Consider the following 22,430-nt stretch of genomic DNA (forward strand, 5'->3'; position numbering starts at 1 on the left):
TTCATATGTTTTACTATCCTAGTTTTTTATTATGCTTGATTTACATTTAATCCTGTCTTATAAGTGCCTTGTAGCTAGTATTTGTTTTAATTAGGATTAAAATTTTGAAAATTTTGAAAAGTCCTATTCACCCCCCTCTAAGACACTTGGACATAACTCCATACTTCATTAGTAGTGGTTTACTCGCAATTTCACACTTGTGATACAAGTATCATTACACAGCCGGAATTATTAGTGATACATTGTCAATATCGATACATTGGTAATATAAGCAACGCCTGGATTTTACACAATAGAAAATATTGGCAATATCAATATGTTGTCAATACTTAGCGATACATTGCTGATATCTAGAATTTACTATCGGTGTTATCGGTATCGCTACTAGTGTTATCAGTATCGCCAAGCTAGAGATAACGATAATATCAGAGATAATTCAAACAATGGGTGCAACTATAGTGCTGAAATTTTGAACGAATCGATGATAGAATGTTGCCAACCCATGGAAACTCTTCACTTCATGAATATTCATCAGAATCGGTCATTCCCTAATGACTCGTACCTTTTTACTGTCCACATAGATGCCATGGACATCATGACAAATCCTAAGAACAACTAGTTATCCATTAAAAAACCGCACTTATTCAAGTTGAGGTACAACTTGTTAACAGCCGATACCTATAGTACCTACCTGAGATGTTCCATGTGTTTCATCTCACCCTATGTATGTATATATATAAGGATTTCATCAAAATATATTACCACAAACCGGCCAATGAACAGCTTTAACACTTGATTCATCAGACGCATAAAAGTGCTTAGTGAAATTGATAAACTAAATCGCATGACCAGTCACTCATAAATTCTTGGTTTAAATGTCATTTTCCTCTCATCATCAGGCCAAATATGAGTCTGATGGTACCTGCTCCTTAGATTGAGTTTAGAGAACATCTTGGCACCTTCTAGCATATCAAGCATGTCGTCCAACCACGGTATTGGGAATTGATATTTAATTATAATTTGGTTAATTATCTAGTTGTCAACACACATGTCCCAGCTCCCATCTTTCTTTGGTGTTACTAAAGATGGTATGACACATGGACTCATTCTCTCTCTTAAAAAACCCTTATGGTTTAATTCCTCTACCTACCCCTAAAGTATCTCACACTCTTTCGAACTCATTTGATAGTGAGGGTAGTTGGGCAAGCTAGTCCTATGGACGAGATCTATGGCATGTTGGATGGCCCGTATGGGGGGCAATCCATCGGGTAACTCTTCGAGCCACATTTCTTTGAATTCATTCATCAACGACCTTAAACTTGTAGGAACGTTTAATGGCTTCGATACCTCACCCTTTACCACCATGGCTTACACCTCGCTGGTTTCCTTGGATTCCTTCATGAAATCCCTAATGTTCAAGAGGGAGCTCCCTCCACTTTAGAAGCTTCGGAGTGGTTCTTTGGTGTCGTAAGGGCAAGGATCGTCTTTCGAGTATCCTTAATAAAGACATAAACATTATCTCATCTCAGTGGATCATATCACGGTCCGATTGTCATGGTCGACCGTGTAACATATGACATGCTTCCATGTCTACCACATCACAATGTACTTGATCTTTATAATTTTTACCAATTGAAAATGAGGTAGTACACAGTTCAGTTACCTTTGTCTCATTCACCTTTTTTATCTGGCCAATCAAGTAAGGGAAAGGATGCATTATCATAGGTAGCTACAACTTGTCCACCGTCACCTTCGAGACGATGTTCTCACTATTGCCATTGTCTATGATTACATCACAGACCTTGTCATTGACGGTATACTACGTACGAAATATATTATACTGTTGCGGGTGCACCTCCTTTCTTAGAGTGAACAATAATCGCCTCACAGCCAAAGATTCGCCATGATCATTGGCCAACCATTCTTTGAGACCAGCTCCTTCTCAATGGATTGTTCATCTTGATTAAATCCAAGGCCTTTTTCCACTGCCTCACCTTTAGTGTTGTAAGGCCCGTATCGTAGCATGTACCATTCCGTAGGCTTCAGCAGTCCTCCCGGTCGAATTCTGATAATTCGCGATCTGTTATCGACATTTGCACGTGACCCTGAGACGTATCCCATATTTCAGAGTCAGCTTGACTCGAGACTTGTACCCTAACGACTGCACCATTATCACGGTTCCAATGCCATGTCTCACATGCCGAGGCGATACCCAGGCCAGGAGATGTTGGCCCGCGTTCAGTTCAAGGAAAACGCCGCGCATTTGCAATCCCAAGAGAATCTCTACAACATGTCCCATCAATCAAATACACATCAATCACATCTCATGTCAAGTACACATCACCTCACACCCCATCCCCAAGCAACCCAAAGTCAAACTCTCTCTCTTACAACCCATACATGTCAAGTACACCCATCACCCATCACTCACCCATCCCTCTCTCTCTCTCTCTTTACATCCCATCCTCTTTCTCTCTCATTTCACCATTTTTTTCAAGCAAGCAACCTAATGTCCAAGCTCCTCCAATCTCCATGAGAGAGCTTGGTGTGGCCCACCTTCCTACCACCCAATCCCAGCATCTAAAGTCCATCTCAACCGTTAAAAAACATTCCCTTGAGCTCTAAAGGCTATAGGCAGAAGAAGGAAGAGGAGATCAAAGGTGGGTGCTTTCTTAGGGTTAGATTTATATGTTTTTGCTTGGATTTAGTGATTTGAGGACCCACTTATTGTGGGACCCACTTGATGTATGCATTGTTTAGGGAGGGCCCAATAGTGGTGGGGTCCCTCCCCTTCACGCAACTCTCTCCTTCTCCCTCTTTTTCCCTCTCTCCTTTATGATGAAGTGAGCCCCACCAATATGTGTTATATCTACTCCGTCCATCTGACGATGTGGCCCACCATACGCATGTGATGACCCACACCATCCACTGTTGGGATGGTGGGAATACCACCAAGATGCTAGACAGTTAACATTAAAAAAATAATAATAATAATAATAATAATACTTTAATATATACATATGTAGTATATATATTGAGGTGGGCCACACGTGTGGACCCACCATGTTTTATGCATTAGATCCCCACTGTCCAAAATGTCCAGAGAGTCTGGACGGTGGCATTTAGTTATGATAATATTATTTTATAATATATCTTATTATATTATATTATATTATATTATATATAATGAGAGAGAGGAGGGTAGGGTGGCCCACGTGCATGGGACCCACCTGATGAGTGGAATGGCTGACGTACATCACACAGCAACGGCTGTGGTGAGGATTGACATCAGCAAGATTTGGTGGGACCCACCGATTATGTATGTGTTTCATCTGCAACATCCATCTGGATAGTGCCACATGTGCCCCACTTTGATGGATATGATCCATCCAAACCGTCCATCCGTTGGCAGCCGTTGTGGCACCAACGTGATGTATATGTTTTATATACAAACCGTCCTTCCATTTGGTGGTGTGGCCCCACCCCACACGTGTGGCACGTGTGGGGGTGGGACCCACCTTGGTGAATGTATTATATATCCCCTAGTCGTCCCACTGTAGGACCCCACCTTGATGTATGTATCATATTCACACTGTCCATCTGTGTTGGACGCATGATGTTCGTGCTCCATTCACCACCATCCACAGGGATGGTGGGGCCCTGGCTTGATATATGTATTATACTTTCTCCGTCCATCTGTGCTGGGCAGTTTGGATGGTGTCACGTCGCCCACTGCGATGCATTTGTTTATCCACACCGTTCAGATGATCTGGACGATGCTGATGAGGACTCCACCATGATGTTTGTATTTTGTCCCCGCCGTCCTTCTGCCAGTCCCACCTTGATGGATGTGATTCATCCACACTTCCTGGCCATGTGATAGGGCCCACCTGTGATGTATACTTGAGGCCCACCTGTAATATATATTTGAGGCCCACCTATGATGTATATTTGAGGCCCGATATGGTGTATATCAGGCCCAAGTGATGGGGCCCGTTATCATGTATAAGGCCCATGTCATGGCACACTTGTTGCGTATTTATGGCCCACTGGTATGGCCAATTGATGCGACCCACTTGATATATAGGAGGCCCATTAGCGCGGCCCATTGATGTGGCCCACTTGACGTACACCCGACCCATGTGTTGGGGCCCATTGTGATGTATTCGAGGCCCATGGGCAAGGCCCAATATGATGAATTCGAGGCCCATGGGCAAGGCCCATGTGATGTATTCGAGGCCCATGAGTGAGGCCCATTGTGATGTATTCGAGGTCCATGTGATACAGCCTATAGTGATGTATATGTAGCCCTTATATGAGGCCCATTGGGATGTGTATTAGGCCTTTGTGTGAGGCCATGGGCCTACTATATGTTTAACCCTATGTGGGTCACTCCTTGGGAGCAATGTTGGTCGAATGTCCATATTGATGGGCAATGATGGTTGGATGTCCACATTGTGACCTTCCCTTAGGTCCTGTTAGGCCCATTCTCACCGATTGTCGATTTTGAGTCCTATTAACGACGTTGATTCCGTCAATTGAGACCGATTGTCGAGACCGATTCCGATTATCGATTTCGATCGTTGATTCTGATTGTCAAGGCCGAGTCCGATTGACGAGGCCGAGTCCATATGTTGAGGCCGATTATCGAGGCTGAATACGATTGTCGATTCCGATTGTCGAGGTCGAGTCCGATTGACGAGGTCGATTCCGTTAGTCGAGGCCGATTGTCGAGGCCAATTCTGATTGTCAATTCCGATTGTCAATTCCAATCGTCGATTCCATATGTCAAGGCCGATTCCGATTGTCGATTCCGAGTATCAAGGTCGATTCTGATTGTCGAGGCCGATTCTGAGTATCAAGGCCGATTCCGAGTATCGAGGCCGATTCTGATTATCGAGACTGATTCCGATTGTTAAGGCTGATTCTGATAGTTGTAGCCGATTTCGATTGTCGAGGCTGATTGTCAAGGCCGATTCCGAGTATCGAGGCCGATTCTCATTATCAAGACCAATTCTAATTATTGAGGCCGATTCTAATTCCTATTGTCAAGGCCGATTGTTGAGGCCAATTCCGATTCCGATTGTTGAGGCCAATTCCGATTCCGATTATCGAGGCCAATTTCGATTCCGATTGTCGAGGCCAATGAGATGCATATGCGGCCCATATTTGAGGCCTATTGTGATGTGCATTCAGCCCGTGTTTAAGGCCCAATGTGATGTATATGCGGCTAGTATTTGAGGCCCGTTGTGATGTGTATTCAGCTCATGTTTAAGGCTCAATGTGATGTATTGAGGCCTATGTGATGAGGCCCATTATGGTGCATTTGAGGGCCAGGCAATGGAGCCCATTGTAATGTATGTTAGGCCCATGTGAAAGGCCCATCGTGATGTGTATTAAGCTCAGTGAGGCCCATGATGTTGTATAGTTGGCCCTTGTGTGAGATCATGGGTCTACTGCATGTTAGGCTCTATATGGGTCATTCTTTGGGGGCAATGTTGGTTAAATGTTCACCTTATCGAGGTCAATTGTCGATGCCGGTTATGGATACCAATTATGAATATGTGATAGCATAGCATCATGATACATGCCCATATGCATCTTCTGCATGTTTGCTATGAGATATGATTAACCATTGCATATGCCATAGTGTCGGTTGTTATAAGACCCCCTGATAGGCGGAGATTGTCTCACATGAGCGCATCGTATGCGCAGGATTCATATATGACTGGATTGTATAACTCATGCATCTTGCATTGTGTGCTGTGATTACCGTACGCCTTAGCAACATCAGGGTCATAGCCTCCACAGGCATGTCGTAGATGGCCAGATGGGACACCGAAAATCTATTCTACATGGGGTGTTATAGATATCCCTGGGTCAAAGTCCCTAAACCCTCTTGGTTCCAAAGGTTGCTCCAACATTTAGATCGAGGGGATGCATGAGCGCATGAGAGCCGTATACCGTTAGGCCACGTCTCCCGCTGTGTCATGGTCGATTGGAAGGGGGTGCAGCCTTACCTGCCTGAGAGGAGGGGCAATGCTAGGCTGAGTCTGACCAGCTCGAGGAATGGGTCTACTACTGATATGTGGACTTATTGAGGAGGAATTGCATACTCATTCATTCATTCATTCACTATCCACTTGAGCTGGTGGTGCGTAACTATTTGTTACGTGTACCTTCGTATGGCCAGGATTTCGGTTAGACGTATGACTAACCTGAGATCAGGAGTTTACCACATTGAGTCTGACTATCCAAATTTAGGTATGAGACTGGTTTAGATAAAAGTCCCTTGTGATGGACCCTATAGCCTGCGATACTACATACTATCATCCCGACCTTACACTCCATCTTGGTCATTTCATTCGCATCGCATATTGCATCCGCAGGCATATGGCATTTTAAGTTGTTATGTTTTCTGTACTTATATGGCCTAGACGGACTTAGCAGGATTTATATATTGCATTGTACCCTTGGCATCTAATATTTGGCTCTCTATGACTCCTCATTTACATAGCTGATCTACATTGCTTCCTCAGTATATGATATTGTTTTATTATATTTTTACATCGCATAGTCTGCATAAGGTTGATGGTATTTATGGGCTTACCAGCATGTTTTTGCATTACTCTAATATTGTATGATTTATGAACTTACCAGTATTTCTAATATTGCATTATTTATTGTCTTGTCAATATTTTCGCTTACTCTGATTACTCTGATATTGCTTACTTGGCACTTACCTTTTGCACATGCTTTCACTACCCACTAAGCTTTCTATAAGCTAATGCACAATAGATGCGTGCAGGTGGCGTTAGGTTACAATAGTGTTGAGCTTGGAGCATGTAGCAGACCTCTGGAGCTTTGATTTTTGATATATGTATTTTCCTTTTAGCATTGTATTCAAATGATTATATTAGTGGATATGTGATGAGTATGTTGCCATTGTGATTCGGGTAAACTTATGGTTATGTTTCTTACGATAAAAAAATGTACATTGAAAAATCCTTCTTATAGGATCCCAAGATCGGAATCTAGCGTATGGGTGCTGGGAGCCTAGAATGGGGGTACTACGGAGGCTATTGGCACCGGATTCGGCGACCAGGATTCCCGTGAGTTCGATCTTTGGGCTTTGATAAGTGGTCCGATTGGCCATAGCGGTAATAATTGTTCAGCCTTGGTTGACTATAAGGATTTGGAATCCTACTCAAACCCATTGTTGTGAGTGTTGCATATTGAGGCCTAGATGAACCACTCCCCATGTCACGGTTTGCGATTGTAGAAGGTTGAGGACGCCCTTCTACTGGTTCCTTTCCTTTGGTCAACGCTAAATCCTACATGGGTCCCATCATGGGGGTCAAGTCGAAGGATACGGCCGAGCAAGGACTCTTGTAAGCTGCATTTCCACCCCACTGACCAACTGAACCGCTTCATCTACTATCCTGATCGAGCGCATTTAAACTCGGTCTTAAATTGTCGGCTTTAAATTGCCTATGAACTGTGCTACCTTCTGCGATTTGGTCTACGACAAATCATTCTGCGTTCCCAACTGCTGGAATTCTTCGGTGTAATCTTTGATAGTTTGATTCTCCTGCTAGCATTTTTGGTATTATTAGAACAATACTTGCTCAAAATCACTGCGAAGGAATCGTAAATGAAGAAGGCATCTCATCCGCGGCCATGATCGAATGGGCATCTTGTTTTGTTAGGTATGTGAGAGTTACAATTTCTCTCAGAATACCAAAGCACCAGGTTTTAATTTAAACGCTACCAATTTCACTTTCTTATGTTCTGGTACATCCATGTAATTAAAATATAGTTCTACTTCATCTAACCAATTGAGGAAATCTGATATACGCAATAAGCCATTGAAATTAAGGAGTTCAGCCTTACCTCGATAGTCTCTTTTAGCATGATTTAGTAGATCGTCTCCATGGACTGGTCGTCGAGCAACAACGCCACAGATGTCCTTGTCGCTAGAGCTCAACCCATCTAGGGTAGCCTTATGATTCACCTCCGAAAGTGCTATACGAAAATCAGGGTTATATCATATAGTGAGCACACGCGGCTGAGCATCACCTTGGGCTCATGGTGGAATTAGCACATCCACAATACGGTCGAGGGTTGCATGCAGCCCTTACATGGTCAACTGACTCTCCCAATGGAAAGCTTCCATTCTTCCCAATGGATAACTAATCCATGGATCACCGTTCATGGGGTTTTGGTCCATTCCATCATTAGTTGCCATCAGCTCGAGGGGAGTCCTCACTCTGATACCAATTGACGTAGGGAACGATGTGATAAGGTTGATCACCGTCTTCATCAGGGATAACTACTCTGAATCCATAGAGCTCTTTGGATTCCTCACAAAATTTCCTCGAATCCATGAGAGATAAAATAAAATTAATTTCTAATAAAATTAAAAATAAATTAATTGATGATGATGATAATAATAATAATAATAATTAATAAATAAATAAACAAGTTTATAATCCTTTAAATAATGAACTCAAACCTAGAACGAAGCTTTAGACTCAAACTCCCTAAAAATGTGATTTACTATAAATAGTATACTTACTATATTTATAGATGGTCACCATTCCTACCAGATTTCATAGTTTTTAGCCAAAAATAGTAAGTGTCTAATTTGGCCTAATCGTTTATTCTCTCAATTTTTCCAATCCCTTTTCATGTTGGGCACGACTCCTACAACTCAAAGGATCAAAAGTTACGATCGAACTAAAACTTACTATTTATAGTAAAAATGAAAATAAAATGGACATTTGATCGTTGATCTGATGGAATCTCGCAAATATGCTCTGCGAAACCTAGCATAGCAGGGTTACTGGGCTAAATTAACTTCTCTTATCCCAAAATCATATATGATATGTTAAAAAACTCATTCTGGTTTGCGAGATACGACTGTTTTAAGGTTCTGATGGTCTAGATCATTTTCGCCTCCGATCAGGCCTTCTCTGGTCCATCTTTTCTATGAAAGTGTTTGTGACCCACTCTACATCACATAATTGTCTTAATCAAAATAGATCAATAATCAAGACTTCAAGCTCATTCCTAAAGAACTATATAAAATAGCTCTTCCATATCTGGCCATGTTTAAATGGAGTTTGGTGACAAGTTGATACCATGAAAAACCCATTTCTGTGAGAGATTTTACGAAGAGTCGAAGTTTTAGATAGTCGTTGGCTAATACTTCACCACATTACATGGTAAAGTAGTTGATACGTTTGATTATCGACTGGTTGTTCTCTCCTGAAAGAAAGTAAATTCAGGAACCTTGTACCCTTGTAGTAACTCGAATTGTCGATCAATCCATTTCGAATATGGTTTCTGATACATGTCTTATGACCATTTGGCTTGGGTTATGACTGGTGTTAATGCTAGATGTTGGGATCGTGCTCATGAGTGCCTTTTTCAGGCTTTAGTTTATGTACTTTATAGTTTGACTTGAATACCAAATATTTGACTTGAAGTAGCCACTAGCCAGTGACTCAAATTTTCACAATCAGGTAGACCTCAGAAAATCTTTAGAAATTAGCTAATTTAAAGATCCTCTATCTTATATTGACTCTTGATATGTGACCTGGGATTCTGAGTAAGGGACCTCGGTAATGGAGAATTAAGGTGTTAGGCACCTTCTCCCGCCACACGCGAGTGTGGTCTCTACTTTGTGAGATTTAATAAATTTCAAGGGATTCGAATGTTCTAACTCCTTAGATGGATGAATGATGCATGATGCAGTAGTGCAATATCCAACTCAAGAGTGGGAGTAAGGATCAAAACACAGGCGATCCACCAAGACCCATTTACCAAAGAGAGATTGTAAAGAAAAAGAAAATATGAATGGATGGATGATGTGAATGTGCAATGTCCAACTCAAGAGTGGGAGTGAGTGATTGAAATACAGGTAATCCACCATGACCCGTTTACCTAAGAGGGACAATAAACAAAAGAAAAATACTTTATTAGTCTAAGTTTTTTATGTTATAAGATTCAAGAAATTGACAAGCCACAGAGCATACACTCGAATAAACTAGAGAAGAGGGGGGTTGAGGAGAGATAACGATGCAAACTTTATATGCAAGAGTGATGAAATGATGAATATAGATGCTCTATAACTTGGATAATCAGCGAAAGGGTAATGGATGGATCGATTGCCTCAAGGATTGAGAGGGGAGGTTAATCGGCTCTTTGGTGACTAAGATGGCTAAGGCTTGGGCATAGCTAGGTTGGCCAATGTCTAGGATAGTCTCTCTCTTTCTCCTTGTGGATGGATGGGATGGGTTGTAGCTCTCCCTCTATCTTTAGGATGTGATGTGTTTTCAAATGGGTGAGGAGAGGGATATTTATAGTTGAGGTAGGGTGGCTTTTTGGTAATTTAGGTGAAGTTGTAGGGTAAATGAGGGTTTAGAGAGCTATGATTAGTTAAGGAAATGAGAGTGCCACGTGGCATTCTCTCATTGGCTAAACGGATTGGTATGGGGTGTAAAAAGAGTGAACTCCAAGGGTATCTTTGTCATTTAGGGTCTAGGCACAACACTTGAGGTGGGGGTAAACCTCTATCCTCCACCTAGGCGTGTCTTGAGTAGCAGAATCACCCATGTGGTAGGCCCACATCATGTTCCACTTATCTTGTAGTTTGCACTCAATTCTTACCGAGAGCTCCAATAGATCTTATATTTCCCTGAACTTTCAATTCTGGTTTGGGTTTAAGGCTATTGGGCTTGGATTTGGGCTTTGATCTAGGCTCAGATTTGTGGTTTGAATTCTGTATTTTGGACTTATGGTTTAGATAAGCATAAATCAACTATATTAACCCAGGTAGGGTGTCTATAGATGCCCCTCTTGGTAGAGGTTGCACGCAACAAAATACCAAAGAGAGTGGACATCCCACCCCCACTAACCAAACTATGATGCGATCTGAATTTGTTGTCTACCTTAGTGTCTATGTTGGTTGATTGTTTTAAAAAAAGAGTAAAGAGTGTTTGTAGAGGCTCTGCAGAATGTGTAGTTTAGCCTAATGCAAATTTTTCAATAGGGAATATGTTAAGCCAAAAACTTTAATACGCTAATGGGATTCCTTTTAGAGAGTGTTAGACCACAAAGTGTCACACCGCAAATCCGGGGACTGACAGTTCCGTGATGCCCCGAATCCTGCACTCGACTTCCATACACCAAGACTCAAGTTTGACACACCACAAGGAAGATTTTTTTCTGAATTTTTTTTAAAATAATGATACCTGAGCATGATGATTTGTAATCACGATACTAAGCAACAGTCTCCATTATAAATCCTAATGGTTACAAGCACAATGCTTTTTCAACAGGTACACAACGTCAATATTGCCAAATCACAAAATAGATAAAATGCATCGAGAAAGATATGTCCTCGAAGTTACTCCTGCCCTGAAAAAAAAAGGGAAATATGAAGCTTAAGCAAAAAGCCTAGTGAGTACACTCGTGTGTGTATAGTGTGCAAGCATGCAGTAACAATCAAAATATCAGAGTACACAAACTACAGCAAGGTGACCAAGTAATACTACATAAGCCAAGAGGGCACGATGCAATGTAAGAAATGATATGCAAAAGTATGTCGTGTGTATGCAGGCATGCAAATCCTCCTCTAAAAGTCCACATCACGATGCAGTTATCATCACTGGGAATCACCGAGGCCTAGTATCTAGAGCAATTCCAAAACTTATTGAATTCGCATACCCGCCTTGTCAGTGAGGGGCGTATAGCCATGCCAATACCCACACAGCACACCGGTACCAGACCCATTTTAGGGGCTAGTCAAACCCAACTACATTCGCTCCAACTCTTCAGCTAGGCATGGTTGAACCTCTTCTCACCCAACCATGTCGATGGGAGTCAGGCCTACTATGGTCTTCGGCACCAGGTGACCCATGGCATCTACCCGATCTTGACGATGAGGCTCGAGGGTACCACTCGAGGTTTAGAAAATTTCACCCAGGGGTCTGGGACCCAGTATAAGAAACTCAAATTTTCGGTGTTCACAAATACCAACCATGATGATGCTGTGGTGGTCGCATCAGTATAACCATGATGTTATTGTGGTGTTCAATCCATCTCATGAGGATGTTATGCAAAATGCAATGATAATCCACAGCACACTAAGTAGTATAATTGCACTCAAGCAATGCTATGCATGTAAGCCACATATGTATATGAGGCAACCCTAATACCAATCGGGCTCCTCTGCTAACCACATTCGGTCTACAATCCATGCTCATTATGGAAAGGATATACATATAATATTAGCATCGGCATAAACATAAATTACAATGTAGCATCAAGTGAGCTTTAGGGACTTCAACCCAGGGACTGTGCCTGATATATTCACTTAGGGACTTTAACCTAAGGACTGTGCACGATATATTCGCTTAAGGACTTCAACCTAGGGATTGTGCCCGCGATCTCTCAGACCAGATAACATCCGCACATACTCCATCATGTGCGGCCTGCACCAACATACTCTATCATATGCATATGATCTCCACATGACCAAACTATGCACACCATGCACTCCTCATCCATGATGCATCTACATGTACGCATGCGTGCAGATGCAATATGCACAAATATCATCGAACCAATCAAAAATGATCACGGTACCAACATGGGAAAACAATGGTATAATGTGCACTCTCCCTCATGATCATGGGGCTATGCGAGTGTCCACACTTCCACCTCACAAGTGTGCACCAACCACACAATAGCACAACAAGGATCAATCCATCACTTGGCACCAATCGCATGGCCAGAATCCTCATACAGTGTCACCACAACAGACTGTATATCAAACATGTGCAAGGAATATGCACATACCATAACATGTATCAAATCCACATATAAAGATCCATAGCTATTCGAAAGCTAGTTTGTATCACCAACATACTCATTCACGGTTAAGAGTTAAGTAGTTCACCTCATCAGTTCCATAGGAAGTGGGTGCATAAGTGTCACATCATTATACAGCGTTAGGTGCACTATCTATGACTAGAGGTAATACATACGGTGGTCCACTTAGTCCTTACGTCTAATTGAACACCATCCAAGCATATAATATAATCATCATATCTAACCATACACGCATCATCATCACCACAAGTATCAGATTACACAATCACCGCACATGTGTCATCACTACATGCATAATTAGATTTCAATCCAATGCCTCAACATGTCTAGTTATCATCTCAAGTAGACTAAGGCCTAACTCATTACCACCCTTGAATGGGCCGGTTAGTGAGTTGCTACATCCCATTCTTCTGGCTTGTTGGGTGGTCCATTTGATTACCACAAACGGTTCATTCGAGGATTCAATCGTAACTCATTCACAAGGCCCAAATGGGACTTGGCATACATACATCACAAGGAGTCTCATGCACTTACCAAGAAGTCCAAACATAGGCCTAATATGCACTTCTCATGGAGTCTTACGTTCTTAGTAAGAGGAAGTAACCTATGGGCCCAATAGGTTTACTGCTAATGGGCCCACAAGGCATCCACTCAAGGTGGGCTTTAAGGCTAATAGGCCCACCACTCTAATGCCATTGTGAACATATTAGTGGAGTCCACAAATCAAGCCCAATACTATTAATAAAATGGGTCCAACAATCAATTTGATACACATCTTAAGTTCACATACCCAAGAGATTACATCATCGGCATAGTCCACGAGTCTGGAGTGACCACACAATTCTCATATGCCCACATGGTCCTATGGCCACTCTGTTATCAGAAGTCCATATGGTTGAGAGGTTACACAAATGTCACTCTACTTGTCATAATAAAGGACTTAAGGTTAGATGGTTGCATACTTTCATTACATCATAGCTCACATAACGGGGCAACCATTTTACTAAACTTTCACATGGTCAGGCGGTAAGTATCACAATTTCACATAGTTTAGTATGTATGCAATTACTATCATGTTTTAGTATCTATGCATATTTTAAAATATCTAAACATAATTGAACAATCACAATTGTACCCACCATTCATGGCTACACTATGTTACACTAAGTCTTATACTACAACCACTTCACACGTCACATAGTTAATGACTCATATTTGGTGTCATATGGTTAAGGGTCAAGGGCTACATTTTATCATACCATTTACAGTTTAGAGATCACATCGCATAGAATCCAGGACCTTGATAGCATTAACTTGGATAACATAACCCTACATCACACTCAGTCTAATGTACAACTTGGTCATACGTGATTCAAGTGGCAGTGTCTATGTCGATAAGTACAAACCTACATTGTTGAATGGCCATCAATGCCACTTGATTTCATATGGTTAGGTGGCCTTGTGCGTATTTCATAATCATACGATTAGATGGCTATATATACACCACCTTTGTACATGATTAGGTGGTCATACTTACGCCACATGCCCACATGATTAACCGGCCAAACAAATATATCACACCCTTACACCACTAGAGTCTACACATTTGTTATAATTGAACATGTTTATGAGTTTAAACACATGTCATATGATCCTACTATTTAAGGCCGCACTCTAACCAAAGTGTGAAGTGGTTAAGGGTTGTCCACTCATTATATAATTACCTAATCTAGGGCAATAAACCAATCCCACATAAATTAGGGTAGATAGCACATCACATGATCATGTGGTGGTAGACCACTCATGCCACACAATTTCATGTGGTTTAAGACATCATATACATTACAAGTTCATATGGCTTAGAGGTTGCCCGAGCATCACTGAATTTCATGGTTAGGGACCGTAAGTTCACATGTTAGTGGTCACCTAAGCATCACATAATCAAAGGATTTGGGATATGCATTCATCATAGTTGTATTAATTTCAAGCTATCCACGCACTACATAGTCACATGATTGTACACCGTTAATATATAGTGATTTTAACAAAGATCCGGACCATTAACATATCACATTTGCAAACAATCTAATTTGCATAATTAATGGGCGACTAATCCATCACGCCTACACATGGACACTTACATGTAGGGTGGATTCTATGCCAATGAGTAGCATGGATAAGATGTATACACCGAGATGGATCTCGCCATGCACTAGAATGGTACATTCTCACGGCAAGGTGGCCCAAGAGTTTAGGTGGTAAAATATATAACAGTGGGTCTTGTACCACCCAACCTATCGATATGGACATTGTGGTTAAATACATATGTCAGGTGGGTCACATGGTCTAGTGGGTCCACCACTTAGGTAGGATATCAAAGCAACATCATGATGAGTAGTAATAAGGCTTTAACAGTGGGTGCAACCTATTGCTTGCAACGGTGGGACCCACCAAGATAGATGGATGGTAGATGGATCCCATAATCACATTGGGTCTCCAGATCTTGGGATCCACGCTAAATTGGTATGGAGAAATGAATAAACGGTTAGGATAGAACATATATATATTATGGTGGAGCCGATGGGGACCTCCCATGAGGTCGAGTTATTTGGGGCCCACCATGATGCGTGTCGACCCTCAACAACATCAGTCAGATGCGCCAATCCATGATGGGCCTGGGGATTAAAATCAAGTTAATCTGTGGCTCATGTGGGCCACACCACACACAAAATTTGAGAGGGTTACCCTCCATTAAATTTTATAATCATTTGTTGGGCCCACCAAGACATGGTTCATAAATCCAGCCCATCCATTTTGTGTGTCCCACTAGGTTTACGGGGTTAGACCAAGTTTCAGATGCATTCAAATTTCAGGTGGACCCCAGCAAGTGCATTTATATGTTTTATCTAGTCTGCACATGATTTTAGATGGTGTGGGCCACCTGAGTCCCGTGTTCGGCTGATTTTTGGGGTATCCCATTTTCTAAAAGGGACCCATCAAATGCACAGTGTAGATGTTCGACATACATCATGCTGGGGCCTGTGGTGGGGCGCACTGTCCCTGCCAATATTGTAAGCAGCAGGACGCTACTTGTTGTAGCGTCCTCTGGACGTTGATAGTAAGCGGCGTCAGCCCCTTTGCTATTTTTTTCTTAGGTTTTTCATAGGTGGGGCCCACATCAGGATGATCCACTCCACCTGCTGGGTTCCCTAGCTCGTGGCAAGCCCAATGAGCCCAATATTCGATATGTTTAGGCATACAGAAACATTACAGCAGGCCTAATAGATTTTTAATGGTAATTATCACTTATCACTACTATTTTCAATGGTGTGGCCTACCAGATACTTGGATTGGCTTCATTTTTTGGCTCAAGGCCTAAAATGAGCTAAGAAATTGGATAGATGGTGTGGATCAAATATATACATCATGCGAGGGGGGCATTGTGGTCCCACAACCCCTCCCTTTGTCTTCAAGCAGCAGGGACGCTACTTGCTGTTGCTGATGTGTCCTCTGGACGCTGGCAGCAATAGTGTCCAGTCCTTCTTTTTTTTCTTTTCTTTTTTCTTTTTTTTTCAATGTGTGTGCACGTGTGTGCATGGGTGTGTATGTGTGGGTTTACAACTTAGTGGCATCCCAACTATAGACAGTTTGGATGGCATATAAAATTATAATGGGCCCACGGTGGAGCCCACCACATTCTAATCAAGCTGATATTTGTGTGATCTTCCACCCAAGTCTTTGTGACCTTATAAATAGATTGGATAGCTGACTAACATCGTGGTGGGGCCATGATCAATGGTCCCACACAACTTCCAAATTGTGTTGTTATTTATGCTCTTAAGCCATCTACACCATTGGATGGCTCATCATCTTCACTTGGGGGTCCATTCTTTTGTGGGTCCTTACACCTACACCACATGGGAAAGAAATCAAGGAAACAAGAGAAGAAAAATGTGGGGGAGTGTACTCACCTTGATGGACTAGATGGATGGTTGAGATGGATGGAAGGGATGGGATTGATGGAGTTGATGGTGGCCCACCAAGATCACTCTTCTCTCTCTCTCTCTCTCTCTCTCTCTCTCTCTCTCATTGTAGGAAAATGGTGAAAATGTTAAGGGATTGAGGAGTATTTGTAGAGAAATGAATAAAAATGTGGTTAGGTTAGGTTAATGTGATTATGGTTAGCTTAGGCTAGGATTATGGAAATTTGTGCATGATTAGGACTTAATGGTGTATTAAAGGGACATGGGGTGTTATGGTGTGATGAGGTCATGCATAGGATATTGTGTGAAGAAGAGTTGACTTTGGACACACATGAGAGAAGGGTGGTATGGGTGTGTGACATCACACACATGGGTAGAGATTCTCTCACCCCATGTGTGGCATAGTGCATGTGTACATGGCATGTGTTGTGCACATGTGTGGATTGAAATATATGGCGTCATGCGCACATGAGTATCTCACTAACGGAGCGTCGTACAGATGCACAAGTGGTACCTCCACGATCGCAGTGATGAGGTAGTCAATATGAAATAGGTTTCGAAGTCTTAGGGTTCTGGTCAGTCGGGTGTGCACTATGCACAGTTAGTTCAGGTCTTGCCAAGGGCATCAATCATCGTGCACATAGGCATAGAAATGGTACGGAATGGACGGGGTCTTACACAAAGAGCATACAATCCTTAACAGGTGGACTGTCACGCCCCAAACTCAGGAACCGGACTCACAAAATTCTCAGTCGTCGAATCCAGTGCGGACAACGTCTGTAGTACCCCATTCTCAGCTCCTAGCTTCCATGCACCAAGTTCCGATCTTGGTATCCTACAAGGAGGATTTTCAGGGTGAAGTGTATATATATATATATGTAAGGAGCATAACCACAAGTGTACCCAAATCACAAAAATATCATCACCGCGTATCCACTAATATAATCTTTGAATACAGTGTTGAAAGGAAAATATATGATATAACAAAACTCTAAAAGATCAGACACATACTCCTACCTCAATGCTATTATAGTCTAGCATAACCTGCACATAAAGAATGTGCATAGCTTACTATGAAGCTTAGAGAGTACGTGTGTGTGTGCGCAATGCATATGGCAAGCATACAAATATTAAAGTAAGCAGAATGGTAGAGGCCAAATTGGTAAGTCCGTAAATACCATCAGACCTATCCAGGCAATGCAATGTAAAGACATACTGGGCTAAATGTTATATACTGAGGATGCAATGTAATATGAAAATCCTAGCAAGTCCATAAATACCATCAGCCTTATCCAGGCTATGCGATACAAAGATATACTGGCCCAAATGTCATATGTTGAGGATGGAATGCAATATGCAAATCCTGATGTTTGATCCACATCTCAGTACAATTCTCATCTGGAATCATCGAGGTCCAGCACACTCTGACACTGGCATGCCACCCCATCATGTGCATGACATAGTGAGTGGAAGAGACCTCACTATCCACCTCGTCAGTGGTGTGTCAATCCCCACCCGACTCGCCAATAGCAGCCCATTTCACGAGCTGGTCAGACTCAACCTAGCATGTAGCCCCCTTCACCTGGGTGGGTAAGGTCACACCCCCTTCCAACCGACCACGACACAGAGGGAGACGTGGCCTACTGGTATTTGGCACTCGACCACTCATGCTATCCACTTGTTCTCGACATTGGAGCATCTTGTTGGCCAGCATGGTTTAGGGACTTTCACCTAAGGACATCCTACATGCCCTGTAAACGTAACCATATTTCTGATGTCCATACTCAAGCTGCCAACCATGATAATCATGTGGTGGTCACAACCTTGATGTAATTAGGGTGTGATACAATTGCATCATGCAATGTGTGAATGCATGAGACCATCATCTGAGTCATGCAACCATGTCATGCAAGTCGTGCATACATGAAAGGCGGCCTCATCTCTTATGGGTCCCCTGAAAATGCCCAAAGTTGTAAAGTCATCAATATGGCCTTGCAACGCATAGGCAAGCCAAAAATCATGAATTAGCCATCATCCAAGTCAGGTACACATGATGCGAATGTGATATGATAACATATAATCATAGCCACTATACATGAGGTGTGTAATACCATATCAAGCATAAAGCAAGGCTAAATCAATATAAAGCAATGTTAACTCGAATATAAAAGCAATGCTACATCTAACATAAAATAGTGTCAAATCAATATAAAGAAAGCATAATATCAAGATAAAGGAAGTGTTATAGCAATCTAAGCATAAACGTCACATAAATCACTAAGGTAATACTACATAAATTATCAAGGAAGTATTGTACAAACACATGTAAAACATCGCACCACGTGATAATGGAAATTCATCATTCATAACGGGTGGAACCTACTTGGAAACTAAGTTTATCGAGGCCCATAGGGCTATACTTAAGTGGTTTTACAAGCTAATGGGCCCACTCAGCAAGCCCCCACCTAAGCGGCCAAAACATACCACTATGAACATCTAAACGGGGTAACAAATTGTAGGATCTACAAACAATCATACTGGGCCCAAAATGGTCATCAAAGTGGGCCCTACAACTATTCCTAAGCAAGGCCTAAGAAGGTAGCCTGCAACCAACCAAACACAGGCCTACGATGGGCTCAAACATGAAATGTGTGGAACCCAAACAGTAGTTCAATGGTGGAAACACAACACAAATCATAAGGTTGGCCCATGGTACAACCACTACATATAAATCCAGGCAAGCCCAATGGGCAACCACAACATGAACAACAAGGCAACCCATGGTGTAGGCATCATTTATTCACTAGAAAGGACCCACGATTAAGTTGGATTGCAAATAAAATCACTATGGGATCCACAAATCTAATACAAATATGACTAAGCGGGATCCACTTGAATCTACCCCTAATGGGCCCCGCATGCTCCTACATAAGTGGGCCTATAGTCGAAAGGTCCAGACATAACGAGCCATGTGGGCACATAAAGAGTCCAAGATGGGTGCCAGTCGTAGCCTCTAATTATAACCTAAGCATGCTCATAACAGCCTAGAAAGGCGTGACATGTGGGGTTCACCAACAATCGTGGTGGGTCCCTTAAATGACATTAAGGTGGGGAGTACAACACCCTAAAGTCAGGCCCACAAGGCAGCCTATTAAAATCTCAAACATGCCCTATAGATGGGCTAGCAATGAAAGAACGTGGTGAATATGTAACACGCATAAATCAAGGTGAGGGCTACCGTGGGCCACACCTATCATGGGTTGTCAAGTAGATAGATAGCCCGACTATGCAATACATGCACTAGGTCGGGGTCCAAAGTAGGTCCCACTAAGGGTGTCGGTCGCGATTAAACTTTATAGTGGTTCTTAAGAAGGGTGCGGCCTGCTTGAGGGTCTGATTGGCCTCATCTATGGGCTCATGACCTAAACTGATATGGAAAACATATGTACAATATGGATAAAATAGATACATCATGACGGGTTATGGATAAACAGACATCATGGTGGGTCCTGAGAGGGTCTCAACGGTGGACACAATTGTCCCTCTCTTCCTTGAGGTGTGACCCACCTGAGATATGGATTGACCTCATTTTTGGGCCTCATCCTAAAATGAAGTGAAGGGAAGATGGGTGGCATGGATCAAATGGATACATCGGGGTAGCCCCACAAGGTGAACCCTGCTCAACAGTGTACGCAAAGGGTCCCATTGTGTGGCCCCCAAATGCTTTGAATCAAGCTAATAGTTGTGTATTCCCTTCATCCTGGCCACACTTGGCTAGGGTACAAGTCATGTGTTGCCCGTGTCACCATTAAATGGCATACAATCCACACGGTGGGCCACATAAAAGGTTGCAACAGTAGTATCATTTTCCCCACTATTTCTAGTGGTGTGGCCTTGTCTCATCATGTGTGGGCCCTACTCCACATCCCAAGTGGGCATCCGCCCACCTAAGACACTGAATGGAGGTCTCAGTTTCATTTATTATGTATATGTTTGGTTTTGGTCACACCATCAAAGTGGCCCCCCACATGGATGATATACTCCATTCACCGCGTAGGCTAGCTCAAGTGAAGCCAATGGGCCTGACTGGGACTGGTTTGCATAAACAGCGACCCCACATGAAGCCTTAGAAGGTTTCAATAGCAGGATTTTGTTTCCCTCCATGTGGCCCACTTGAGACTCGAATCTGTCTCATCTTTCGGCCCATGTCCTAAAATGATTTGGAGAAGTCGGTGGATGGATCATATTAGATATATACATCAATATCAGTTCCACATGTGAGATCTAAAATTTGCCAAGAATGGTTCCTGCCCATGTGCATGGCATTCATTAAATTATTATTATTATTATTATTATTATTATTATTATTATTATTATATTTGCTTTATGTTTTGTATAAACCATTAAGGTGGGCCCCAAGTGGATGATCAAATCCATTAAGGTGGTAAGCTCGAGTGGAGTCCAATAGACTTTGGTTTGGAGTGATTTGGATGATCAAGGACTCGCACACGAGATTCAGATATGCCTCAAAATTTGGCCCATGGCCTAAAATTATCTAGAGGAGATGGTGGACAGTGTGGATTAAACACATATGTCATGGTGGGGTCCACGAGTGGGGCACCCAGAGGAGGCTTCCGCCCTCACGTCATTGGGCAGTAATGCCCCAATGACACCTTTCCTTTTTATTTTTCTTTCTTCCTTTACGTGTTTTTGTTTTCTGCTATGTGGAGCCCACAAGTGAATAATCCTTTCCGTCTATTATGTCGGACAACTCTCTGTGGACCAAATGAGTCCGATGTTGGGTAGGTTCCATCTCATACACACACAACAGTAGGCCTTAGAAAGTTTCAATAATGGGACATTGTTTCCCTCGGTGCGATCCACTCGGGACTCGGATCTATCTCATTTTTTGGCTCATTGCGTAAAATAATATGAAGAAGGTGGTGGACGGCGGGGATTAAACATATACATCAAGGTGGGCTCCTCGGATGGGACACCCCCACCCCACATCCGCTAGCTGACATGTGGGGGTGCTCCCACCCACCGTGGGCTATGGTGTGGTCCACCCGATGGTTGGATTGACTTGATTCTCGAGGTCCATGGCTAAAATGAGCCATGGAATGGATGGATGGTGTGGATCTAAGAAATACATCAATATGGGTCCCATAAGTGGAAACTGAAAAGGCCAAGCTATATGTCCTAGAGGGGGGGTGAATAGGACAATGCTAAATAAAAACTAATAACAGCGGAAATAAAAAGAAAATGATAGCCAAAGTAAGTCACAATGCAGTAAATTAAAATAACCTCAAAATTCAGATCTTGAGAGGTTGATACAAACGTTGTTCTAAGGACAACCTTACACCAAAAACAGAGTTTATGGTAGGACAACCTTATTTCTAGAAAGATCTTTGTATCAAGTCTCAAACCGAAGAGGAATACAATAATAAATATAAACTAAATTGAAATAACTTGTAATTAAAAATGTATTGTTCTAGGGACAGCCATACACCATAAAAATGGCAGGGCAACCTTGCTGGAACAACTTTC

This window comes from Magnolia sinica, chromosome 7, assembly GCF_029962835.1.
Source record: "Magnolia sinica isolate HGM2019 chromosome 7, MsV1, whole genome shotgun sequence".
In the NCBI taxonomy this organism is placed as follows: Eukaryota; Viridiplantae; Streptophyta; class Magnoliopsida; order Magnoliales; family Magnoliaceae; genus Magnolia; species Magnolia sinica.